Consider the following 13,965-nt stretch of genomic DNA (forward strand, 5'->3'; position numbering starts at 1 on the left):
CACCCTCTCACTCCCTACAGGGCCACAATCCATGCAGGAACATTGCGGTGTCCCTGTGGTCACAACTACACAGTACTAACCTGCACTCTCTAAGACCTGGAACACTGACTCCATGTGACCGTCGAACATCCCAGGCTGTGATTTACACAAACCTCTGAACGACATGTCTCCCCACTTGGCCACCAAATTCAGTAATATCCTTGTATCAGACATTGTGGCCCTAGAATGGCACACAGCAACAGTTATCACACTCCACACAGGTGGCGCCACAATGAACCAGAGGGACTATTGCCCTATACGCCTGACTGGACTGTTCTGCAAGGCTATGGGGCACATCATCATGGAAGTCATTCACAGATACATTGGTGGGCTCCAGTCCTTTGATGGAACCAAGGTTGGACTTGTTAGGGCCAGAGCATGGCTCCTACACCTGGTGGACTCCTTTGATACAGTTACCAGGGTAGTTGATGATGGTAAGGGGGTCCATACAGCCTACATTGTCCTCTCATTGGCTTTCAGCACCATTCTCCATTCTGGTATTGACAACATACACATCCACCTGCACATCGACCCCTATGTCTCAGGATGTTATGCAAAGTGGCTCACGGACAGGACCCACACAATAAGGGTAGCATACCATAGTACCTACTGTATTTCAGTTACACTTGGTGTACCACAGTCCTCAGTCCTAGGGCCCCTCATGTTTGGTATATGCTTCCCTGAGGTACAGGCTAGCACAGAGGGACTTTCCCCTGACTAGCTTTCCAGACAACTGCATACAAAGTGCCATGATTGATCCCCCAGCTGATACTAACTCCCTCCATAAGGGTGCCACTGTGATGGATACCTGATATCAATATCATGGCCTCAAGCTGCATGACACAAGGTGCATGAACATCCCCTTTGCATTACACCAATCACCCACTGACTATCACATAGGTGGTAGTCCCCTACATACATGTCACATTGTCCATGATCATAGTACACACATATGTAGCACCCACTCCTTTGATAACCATATTGCCAATGTGGCGTGGATATCCTTCTACGTGGCCACCCTTATCTGTACTGGGTTTGTAGCTGGAACATAGGCACCCATTGTACCTCTGAACTCCTGACGTATACATACATTCAAGGGTACAACACCCTGTTTAGGGTGTACCTTACAGAACAGCTACGGCTTTACATACCACAACATTAACACACCATGAGGATTATTGAGCTCCGAAGGTTGATGTATGCGGCAGAACTACAGACACCACGACTGTACATGTTTGCATACTGCATACTCAGGTGTGATGTCTGCTGAACATACAGGGCCCATGTCCACAACAATATTCATGGATATACTCCACATAAGCGACATAAGCAAAAGCCACTGAGAGCAACATGCTCATGGATATGTGCACACACGCAGTGATGAGTGGGATGTGCTTGAGGGTTACATTCCCAAACCAGACACTCACCATGCTTTGGAACATGATTCCTATGTGCATCACGCAGGGACACTCAGTAGCACTGTTCATGTGATACCTCACTTGGTGGATGGGAGACACACATGTACGCCAGGGATCACTGCAGTGGCTGTACTGTGCAGAGGAGCAGGTAACACATGGCTCTGCTGTTCACAGACAGGATACTACCCTAGAGAGGTGCCGCTGGTGTAAACTCTGTAGTTGGGCTTACACATAGACTTGCCAGACAGCATAGTACCCTACTATGAACCTGTGAAGCTATTACATGTCCTTTGTGCATGATTAATTGAGTAGCTCTTCCATTTTGATTAGCTATCATGCTGTTACAGTGCCCCGTGACTACAAGCCATATGTATCCTGTTATTGTATATTGTACATGCCAATAGACGATACCTTTGGTATGCATGATATGACTGTTATGCTGTGTAGAATATCTGACATATCTACCTACAATACTGTACATTACACATATTTTACATATTATCCCATAATGCAAAGCATACTTGCACAGCAGGACCACCTTAGGCATGTCATTGTCGTTATATGCCCATACACATGCCTACTGTGACAGTATATCAACATATACTATCCCTTGCTATGGCACGTACTTGTTGGACATACCCTACCACTGACAGTGGGTGGTATGGAATTGTTCTGTTTAAAGCCCTCATGTAGCATCCCTTGTAGTGTCTGTGATGTTTACCTTGTGGCCCAGTGCAGGACACACAGTTTCTACAAGAGTTACTATGCTCAGCAAGACATCACTACATAATACCTTTTCCCACTTTATGCATTGCGGACACTTTTAATTAAATACAAAACAGGCTATACATACACTAACATACTGAGTGTTCTACATACCTTGTTAGCATTCCGAACTTTCGTAACTATCTCTCTTACACTGTTTAAACAGTTCTATGGTATGAGCATACAGTTTGAATGTCTGGCAAGTCATACTTATATATGTCGATACCTGTAACATGTGGTTTCCTGCCACCAGTTGGTGGTCCTGAGTAAATTATTACATGCACATCAGCTGTGCAGCTACTCCATTCGCCAATTACATGGCAACAGTGGGGTATAATTGAATTCTCCACTTGGGCATTGCCCATTTGCCCTACCTTCGGGGAGACGGCCTGTATGTGTTTTGTTGTGTGTAATTGCAACTGCTATGTGTAGAGACACGGATATTTTGGATTCATGTCCCACGTGGATTGTGTGTGACAGCTAGAGTATGTGGTTCTACATGTGAGTGTACCTGTCATCTCACCCGTCTGATAAGGGACTATTGCAAACAAAACCTGTAACATTGCCATCTGTTCCATTATACAACGGCTATGATTTCACATGGCGCCTTTAAAAATGTGTCTCTTCCAAGGTATGTTAACGCTTCTGCAGATGTAATTGAGTGAGTGGATGTTTGTGCTGTTATTACAGTCTGTATTGCTATAGTTTCGTGTGTGGGGGATGTAGGTGGGTGTACGTAGCATATACAGGTTTGTGGGGCTTGCATTTCTACATATTCCATATATGTGTGTGGGCTCCTTCCCTAATTAAAGACCTATCAATTAGTAGACTTTTGTTACGGGCATATACATTGGGCCATTGTTAATTGGTTTCTATATAGTATGCAGGTGAGGTTGATACTTCCATACCTCTGGAAATACAGCAATATGTAAAGGAATGTTACTAAATGACAGCTGTCCCGTGTATTTCTGTCCCAGATATTTGCACTCATTGCAGTTGTGTTGGTAAGTGAACCTCTTTGGCATGGGTTGCCACCTTTTCAAATGGCCATAGTGGGACATTTGCGGGACACACATCTGTGTTTACAGGCCGACACATACCCATGGTCAGTACACAGGATAGCACATACTTTTATCCTGAATACATACTTATTCTTGTAGGACTTTGGCTACTTATCATATTTCATGTATCATTTACGTTTCTTACATACAGGCATAACTATTTAATGCAACTATTATATAATATATGGGACATAATTATGTCCTACAATCTCGGACATTTGCCCTTTTTAATGTTTTATGTCAGAACACAACTGCCCAGGGAGGGGCTGTCCCTCCTAATGTAGGACAGGTGGTAACCGTATGCCTATGGCTAGCTATAACCACACCTACCATAATGATCTACCTCCGAGTTAGCACTAACAGACACACGATGCAGACACACACACACACAAATTACAGTCACACGGAAATGCACACGGCACCCTCAACACACACATACACAGACTACGGCAATCACAAACACAGTTGAACACAGTACCTACGTGGACCGCAACACCGGCAGCGGTAACTAAATGTCCCTTCATATCATGATAATATTACTCGCGGTTCTAGTGTTCCGGTACTGTGTTCTTTTGGTCTTTCAGTCTCATAGTTACGCGTGTCAGTATGTGACACATTCCATAGTTGGCAGTATCCTATTTATTTGTACCTCCATGGTTGTGTACATGTCGTTGACCTATCTATATATTTGCAGATATCGGTGAATCCGTATATATCAACATATATCTCTCTATCACCCTTTCTATCTGTATTATATATATATATATGTATATATATATATATATATATATATATATATATATATATATATATATATATATATATATATATATATATATATATATATATATATATATCTGACAGAGAGAGTTACAGGCAGAATACACCTTTCATTGTGTACTTGTTGGTGTATAATGTTTCCTGGACTCCGCACATTTGTGTTTGAACCTGTCACATTACACACCTGCCGTAGGTACATCTTGGCTACCATAGTGTTAGGTGATTGTGTACATGATTGCGTGTTCTATTCCTGGCAGTGGTCGTTTTACCCTTCAGAGCAGGCACTATTAGTACAGGGGTGAATAATGCTGGTTTCACCTGTTCTGGACATCACTGACCGTGATCTGCGCGATATTCAGAGAAGCTTAGCCCTGTTTCACGCATATCCATATAGTCATATTTAAATGACGCTTACCAGCACTGGGCAACGCATATTCCCGCTAATGTGTGCTAAACATGATCTGCTGACCTGCATCCGACATGCATTATTCGTGCCTTCGGGATTATGTTACATCCCTTGCAGGACGTGGGACCGGGAACATGCATGACGGTCACTGCATTTACCAATTGGGCATCCGGGATTTGTACACGTGTTATGGCGTTTTGTATGTGGACTATACTACGGCTGTTACTCCATACTGCAATCACATGGGTAACTCAGTTAGTTTACATATGGATGAGTCCTATTAATGGTATGTCCATGTGATGTGTAATGGATGTGCTCCAGCATTGGGTATGTATATCACAGTGAGCCACACACTATAATGTGCTACACATTCAAACGACCATAGGTGGAGCATGCTGGGGTGACAGATACCTGTCATGGGTACACCCCATGCCTTGACACGACATCCATGATTACATTATGTAGAGCCCCTCATTAACGCACCAGGGAATCCATGCAGAGTGTGTGGGGAACAGTGATTACACACATGGGATCCCGCAATTGCCTCTGCTCCACTGAGCGACAGTTGGTTACTCGATGTTGTGGCGACAGCAGACACTGTTTGCCTCGATTGATGTATAGCCTCTGACAATCGGGCGTGTACCTACCGATGTACCTGGGAACCTATACACACAGTACCAACATATGCTGATAGGTGCGTGTACTGTTCAGGTGTTGACATTCCTTGTTCCAATTGCTGTTGTGTGTACAATGGTTGAGGGCTGCCTATGTAGGATTCACACAGTAGCCCACCTATACATTACAATTTACAGGTGGTCGTGTGTGTGTGCCATCCATTTTACTGTGTGTGCAGGTGGAGAGGTGTGTTAGTCCATAGAGGCCTACACTGTCAGAGTATGTGCTATACGTTCCCTCTTTGCCAAGGCATAGTCATATTGGGCACACCTCCATCTGCCTACTGGGGCTGGCACAGGGTGTTCGTGGTCTGAATACCTCTGTGCCTGTGATGGCCTTGGCAACTGTGGTGGGCTATGAGGGCCTTCACCATTTTGTCCCTGCTGCAGCTGTTTCCGCAGGATCATATTATGTAGCATGGCACATACTATGAAGATGTGGGCACACATACCTGGAGAGTACTGCAAGGCTCCACCAGATATGTCCAAGCAACGGAATTGGGATTTCAGCATCCCGAACACACACTCTATGATGATTCTGATTTGTGCGTGTGCCTCATTATGGCGTTCTTGCATGGGTGTGTGTGCATTTCTGATGGGAGTCATCATCCACGGCTCCAGTGCATAGCCAGTATCCCCCACAAGATGGCCATGTGGGATGTCCCCCCTGACAAATACCTGATACAGCTGTGAGGCATGCCAGATATGGGAGTCATGGTAGCTTCCAGGGCTGCCAGCACACACATCCATGATAATGCCCTGGGCATTGCACACGACCTGGCAGTTGATGGAGTGGAATCCCTTGCAGTTTATGTAGCGCCTATCATGCTCACCGGGTGGTGACTTGATATGTATGTGCGTGCAGTCTATCGCGCCTAGTACCTCCGGGTAGTGTGCCACATGGTGGAAGTGACGCATATTGCTGGCCAACTCCTCCTGCATTCGGGGGAAGTATATATGCTCATTGGCATGTGGTAACATGGCATCCAGGAACTGGTGTAGTACCCTGGATGCTGATGCCTGTGAGATACCCATTATATCTCCAGTTGGCCTTTGAAAGGTACCTGTGGCTAGTATTCGCAAGCTTACACATACCTTCATGTCCACTGGGATGGGTTCCCCTCTGTTGTTTCTGGATCTCAGGCGTGGCCGGCACAGCTCAACTGTTTGCTGTAAGATGTCCCTGTCCACCCTGTAATGCTCTACTATCTCCAGATTATGTAGCCCCTGGTAGGTTACCCTTGGTCTGAACACTCTTCTCCTCCTCCGGGGCCTGCGGTGGTTGTCAGCATCATCCTCCACAACACCGTCAGTCTCTAACACATGGTGATGAATCACAGCTATGGCAGCTCCCAACATGTACATTTTAAAAGTTCTCCGTATGTTTACACCTATGGTGCAGTGTTTGGGAATACACAGGTGTGTGTGGGGTGCTTTCACACTTTATACTATTGTGCTGTGAACACCGATGATGTTATAGGGTGTGTATGTACGATCGTAGCTACAGGATATCTTATGTGTTTTACGACAGGAACTACTATTGTGGTGCCTTTGATGTTGAATTACATTTGGCTGCCGTGGATTACCTCTTGCCCTTCCCTTTACATTTCTTCATGTTTCACCTACCATTTTCTGGCATGCATCCAGCAGCCTGCTTTCATTTGTACTTTCCTAGACCTGGCTTATCTTGCGTAATGTGTTCTATTGCCGGTCTACTGCAGGTTTGCTTTGCTCTGCTATGACAGTTCTCCTTTCTTTGCAATCCGACACCTCCCCTATCTGTTTTGCAGGTTTCTGCAAGTAGACTTGTCAGCTGCTGTTGATTGCCAGCTGTGAGTTAATAGGTGTTAATTGGTCAGTTGTACTTCAATTACCCTACTGCAGCATTTCCTTATTTTCTTCCCCTGACTTTCCTGTTTGTGCTATGGTGCGTGGCGCGTGCATCCGCTTACTGGGTTTCAGGCACATTTTCATCCCCGTACACATGCGCTTTCAGGCACCATATGTGCTCTCAGCTAATCGATGCTATACCTACCTCCCCACCCCTGTCCTGCGGCTTTGCTTAGCAATGGCCAGGCCAGATTTGCATTGCTCCAATGTGCTTACAGCTATGGTGGCACACCCCACTGCTGATGTCATGTATACCTCTGAGCCACTCCTTGGTGTTGTAGTGCTGCGCCGTATGGTACATCCTTAATCCGGCGGGACGTTTGCGATTCAGTATTACCTGCCTCATTTGCATGGCATTGACTACTAATTCATAGTTAGCACGCCAAACACTGTCACAGATCCTTAACAACCCTTGCAGCTTGGTTGTGGTGTACCATGCATACCATTGAGTATTATGGTGAAATCCTGATTTGTATTACATTGCGATTTTATGACATTTGTATATATTTTCTTTGTGTTCCCGCTTGCACACACATGCCCTGCGGTTGTACTTTGCGTTACTGTGGACATGACATTAAATGTTGTTTTTTAGGTATTCTGCATCTTTTCTTATGCCATTGGCTGTATATTTAGCCATTGGCATATGTTAACTTTGTAATACATGAGTCTGGTCTGCTTTCATAGCTCCGATGTTCTGTTTGGAAAAATGTAAACCGTGTTTTTTGGTTTGCATTTCTGTGGGCTTACGCTATGCCTGCACCACTTCATGTATCGCTATATACTTTCATTTGCATGGTGCGGCACTGCGCATGGGGTGATTAGCATACCTAAGCCAAGGGCTGTGCAGATCTGGCTTATGCCGGTAGTGCATGTGGAATAGGATCGTACCTGAATCGCTCGGCGGCCATATTTGGCGCTATACCACCTACGCTATGCCTGCACCTGGCGCAAGCTTCATGAATCCTGGGGTATAGCAGATATGAAGTGTTGAATTGCTCAGCAAGGTCTAAATGTATCTTATCAATCTCATGTATGAAACCTTCAATATTTGGCCGTACTGTGGTTCTCAAAACCAGAAAGTCATCTCTTTTTAATTGCCAACAATTTTCATATATTATCAAGTATTTGAGTTTTAAATGTAGAAGGAAACATCTTTATGACTTCAGACTAACTGATGTTTAATTTCAAACTAATGTTAACTAAAAGTAATGTGGCTTATTTTGGAGGGTACAAACCTTCAGCAGTAAACTGCATTAACTACATTTTGGAGAAAAATAAAATCTGAATCTTTACTTGGAAGAATAACTGAAAGCCAAGTTTTGGGTAGTATATAAGGAAATTCAAAATACAAGAGGCATAAATCATAGGATTTTATATTGTGCTAGGATGGAATATATTAAAATTGCATGCATCCAGTACTGTTGCTTTAAGATTAGCTCATTTATATGTATAAGACAGATTATGTTACTTGTGGCATGAAATTGCTATTAATAACATTTCATTGTCTAAATATACTCTTCTGTTCTCCAAGTAGGAAAACACTAATACTGAATCCTGCTGTCGAACTGTTTGAATTAAATGTGGATACTAACACTCTGATGTTAATTATACAATCTTAATTAGATCAAAGTGAACAGGCTCAAGGACTCTTAAATGGCTCCAGGAGATACACTGCATATAAACTATATTATTTTACATAGTTCTTTAGAATGTTTATACAAATACTGCATTTGGAGAAACACTGCATAAAATGCAATCTAAAATAAAGAAACAGTTTTGTCATTCTGACAGCACGTACGGACTGCCCTAGAGTACACCATCATTAAGCAGTTATCATGCCCCTCACTGGTCTCAAAATGACAAAACAATGCATTCCAACTGGTCATACTGGCATTGCATAAGTCCTGGATTTATGATACATTATATATTTGTTTATATTTTATAGCATCATATGGCGGAATGCAAATAGTTATAGGGGTACTTTACATGTACCTGATGATTCTTCTCTTTATTATCACCAGAAATCTCTCCAAATATAAACTTTTCAGTTGCAATCAAAGCAACATGTCCCTGAAACAAAACCAAACAAATTTGTTCCCTGAGGTGAACTTCACACTCACACTTCACAGGTGAAAGAGAGTCTGCAAGGGGGACCGTACTAGACAGACTGCAGTATCACAGTATAAGTTACAATATCAGCAAACATGGATAGGGAAATGGAACACTAGGAACCCAAACATGGGGAGGTAAACAGATTTGATGGACCCTGGGTAAGGATTTTTTGACAAAATAAGGAACCCCTGAAGAACCAGTTACAGGAAAATAAAGCATTTGCTCATGAGGTAAACAGAAGTAGACAACTACAGAGCCTGAAAATAGTGTTGTAATGAGGGCAGACAAAATAGTGTCTGAGAAGTGTCCCCTGGAGAACATGATACAACTAGTGGCAAAAACTGCAAAGTATGCATGACCACACGAAATCTCAAATGAAAAGATGTAACTAGTACAAAATATTCTGTGATAGTAACAGTTTCTGTGTTACTTATTGATATGACATCTTTTGTCAGCAGATAAAGCTCACTAACCATTACACTGTACAGTTACTCATGCATCATGCAAAAAAAAAAAAACACAAACCAAAGACACCAGTGCAACCAGTTTATTCAATGCTCAATACCAGATAAATATAAAGTATAACTTCTGCTACAAATGATTAAAACAGCAGTGTTAAATCCTCCTCTAGTTGTGTCAGCCAATGAAAACTTGAGTAACGTACCACCACCCACTCCAATTCTATCTTAGCCAGACCACAAAAAGGGGGGGATTGAATGGGATCCCTCACAGACCCCATCAGCTTGACCTTGCAAGCTGTTCTACCTTTCTTTATACACATGACTGGCTTCCATGCCCAACAGCAAATTCTTAAGATAAATGCAGATACTGACTTTAAACAAGTTAAGTGTCACATCGCTCCAATGAACCCCATCTCTATCAACAACTCCCAATGAGGCAGAATCTTAAAACCAAGGGAAACAGCCACCTGTCAAACCCTATGATTAACAAAATGCCTATCCACTTCAACACTTTTATAACATAATGCCTGGCTTCAAACCAGCCTAGGGATAATCTCAGACCAAGCAAACAAAACATTAGGTAATCTTTGTTTCAACACTACCAAATCTCACATTATGTGTGCCAGCACTGCCTCCACCAAGACATTGCTTCCTAAATGAATTAACACCAACTTGCTCTTCCATTTATTCAAATGAAAAGATATAATCTTAACTAGCTGTTGCCACTGCATACCTTTACAACCACTCCAAATGACATCCCATTTCACAGGCCTAACATGTTGTCATGAAGATGGCAGTGTGCTCGTCATGTAAATGTTGCATCAGTTTAATATTTCACCTGGATGTTTTTAAAGCTTTATTTAAATCTAGACTGGGTGCTTCCCTAACTATTGAAGCACCACAGTGTCTTACTTTGTATTTATTTATTTTTTATTTATTTTACATTTGTTAACTGGGATAGTCCGACTGGATAAAAGTCAATTTTCTGCGGAGGCCCGGGGAGAAAAGCTCCACATTGCAAACAATTGACACTTAAGTATGTAGTTACACAGAAATCAACACATTTAAGAAATCACTAACAATTTATAGTCAAGGTTCCATGTAATTGAAGCAAACATTGTGGGTTTATGGTAGTCATATAGAGATAACATTATACATGTTAGAAGTGTGTAAGAGAGAAATACATGCATTTCAAGGTTGAATGTAAGAATGCTAGTTAAGATAAAAGGTGATTAGCTAAGAAGGAAAGTTTTTGTGAATAGAATATAGAGGGGGAGAAGAGTGTAGGCTCATAATGGGTAGGAATCAAGCTATATTCCTGATAATAGGATTCTAAAGTTTGTAAAGAATTGTATGTTGTTTGGGTTGGGGAGGGTTATTAATGGGTATTTCACCCCTGTGAGCTAAGTTTATCTTACCTTTGTCAAAAAATTTTTTTTTTTTTGGGTTAGTCTAGGTGGAGACATGGACATAACTATGTACTTTCTTACCTATTTGTTATTTTTTGGTTAGTCTGGGTTAAGACATGGACATAGCAAATCCCTGTTTAGATAGATCTTTAGGGATGTTTTAAATTGGGGCAGGGAGGATATATTGTTAGTTCAGCAGGAAGTAGGTTCCATTTTTTTCCACCAGAGTTGGAGAATAAAGATTCACCAGCTGAGTTGTTGGCTTTGGTTGATTGTACTAGCATTCTGTTAGATGAGCAGAGGGATGGTAGGTTGCTGTAGGGGGTAATAATATTAGACAGAATGGGAGTACTGGTAGGTAGATAGAGGGTTTTATGTATAGCTATGAGTTGGTTATAATGGAGCTGATTGGGTAGTTCTAGCCAGCCTAGTTTGTGAAGATTTTGACAGTGGTGGGTTCTATAGGCTGACCCTGTGGCAAATCTAGCTATATTGTTATAGGAGGTATTGATTTTGTTAAGGTTTGATTTACTTAAATTTGTAAGGATGGGTGAGGCGTAGAGAAGGGTTGACAGCAGATGTGTCCGAGCTATGGCAGTTCTAGCTGATGGGGTTAAGAATTGTTTAATCCTATACAAGGAGCCTATTTTTTGTTAACTGTTTTTATGATTTTGTCTATATGGGCGTCATACTTCAGATTATTATCAATGATTACTCCAAGTAATTTAGTGTAAGGTTCAGGGGAGATTATGGTGCCATTGTAGATGAAATTGTAATTTTTGGTAATGTTAAATTACGGGTAGGGGAGAAAAGAAGAAGTTTGGTTTTGTTTGGGTTAAGCAGGAGGCGATGATTATTCAGCCAGTTTTCTACTTTATTGAAGGTGATTTGGGATAGGGATTGTAGTTCTGTGGGAGTGGAGACAGAGCAGATAAGTGTGGAGTCGTCTGCATATTGTATACAAGTTATATCTGGGATAACATTGGGTAGGTCGTTTATGAAAATAGTGAAAAGGAGGGGACTCAATATAGAGCCTTGGGGTACTCCAAGGTTGACAGGTAGAAGGGGGGATAGATTGTCTTTCCATAGAACAGCTTGTTGTCTGCCATGGAGGTAAGAGTGGAACCAGTTGATTACTAGGTTGTCTAAGGAAAGTGATTTTAGAGAGTCTAGGAGTAGGTGGTGATTTACCATGTCGAATGCTTTTGAAAGATCGAGAAAGAGGGCAGAAGAGAGCTTATTTTGATTATGGTTGTGATTTATTGTGTGAGGAAAGGAGAGAAGGGCAGTAGTTGTACTATGTGTAGGTCTAAATCCATGCTGGGTTGGTGCTAGTAGTGTATTCTGAGTAAGGTGTGTTAGAATTTGTTTGTGTATGCATTTTTCCATTATTTTGGCTAAGGGAGATAGTATGGCTATAGGTCTATAGTTAGTTGTGGAGGTTCCCCCTTTATGAAGAGGAATAGTGTGTGATATTTTCCAGGTGAAGGGGGTGTGGGATTCTTATATAGTACGGTTGATAAGCATGGAGATAGGGTATGCTATTTCATTAGCAGACTTTTGCAGAAACTCTGCAGGAAGTAGGTCTACTGCCAGAGTGGTGGGTTTTAGTTTTTTAAGCAAGGATTTAATATAGTCTGTGGGTATAGGATCAAATTTAAAGGGTGGGATATTTGCCTGAGTGGGTGCGGTAGCAGTAGAGGAGATGAGAGATAGGTTGCTAGCTAGGGACTGGACTGTTTCTGTGAAGAAAGTATTAAAGGTCATTGCAACACTCTTAGGAGGTAGCTGTAGGGTAGCTGAGGGGGTGGGGGTTGCGGATTTGCCTGGGTGGAGCATTTTATTCAGACATGACCAGAATTTTTGGGGTTGATTTTGGTGTTTTTGCTGTAAATTTAAATAGTAGTTTTGTTTGTCTGACACAATAGACCTTTTTGTTTCATTTCTCATTTGTTTGTATCTAATGTGGGCTTGTGGACATTTAGTGGCTCTCCAGGAGGTCCATGCTTTGTTTCTAGCAATAATTTTATTGTCTAGCCATGGAGCAGTTTTGTTTTTGGTTTTGATTGTTCGTATGGGAGCATGTCTGTCTAAGATGGCAAGGAATCTAGCATTGAATTCTGAGACAGCTTCGTCAAGGGGAAGTACTTTAAGATTCTCCCATTTGCATGAGTTAAGTTCGGCTTGGAAATAAGTTAGGTTAAAGTTCTTTGTATACCTAAGTGTTTTAAAGGTAGTTTGTTGAGACATGTCATCCTTTTTCCTGATTATATAGGTTAAGAGGTGGTCGCTCATGTCCTCAGGCAGGGTACCTGATTTGTATAACTGAGGGTTGTTATTTATTAAGATCCAATCTAGGATACTTTCCTTATTGTTGGGTTTATTGATTCTAGTGAGGGAAGTAATTATCTGGGAGAAACCATGTAAGTTGATATGGGTGGTGGGGAAGTTTAATGAACATGTTAGCCAGTCGATATTGAAGTACCCGAGAATTATTGTTTCTTGGGGGTGGTTAGTGGATAACCATTGGAGGGTGCATTCTAAGGTGTCTATGTTGTTGCCTGGGGGAATATAGGTACATACTATGATTATAGATTTGTGTTTGTTAAGTTGGACTTTTGAGATGATTGTTTCAGAGTTGGTAGTTGTTAGTTCTTGTGGGGTGGTAATTGTGGATAACTCAAGAGTGGATTTATAAAGGATGGCTACTCCGCCTCCTTTTATACCTTTCTGGTCCAGTCTTGTTATATTGTAGTTAGGGGTATAATTTCATTATCAAGGATAGTGGGCTTGAGCCAGGTTTCTGTAAGACAGAGTAGATCAGGGGAGTGAATGTCCAGGAGGGAATGCAGGTAGTGGATTTTCTTATTTATACTTCTAATATTTAGGTGACAGACTAGAAATGTGTTAGGGGCATGATATGAGATTCTTATGTTAGAAGGAGTACTAT

This window comes from Protopterus annectens, chromosome 7.part0 (genome assembly GCF_019279795.1).
Source record: "Protopterus annectens isolate FY-2018-M chromosome 7.part0, PAN1.0, whole genome shotgun sequence".
In the NCBI taxonomy this organism is placed as follows: Eukaryota; Metazoa; Chordata; order Ceratodontiformes; family Protopteridae; genus Protopterus; species Protopterus annectens.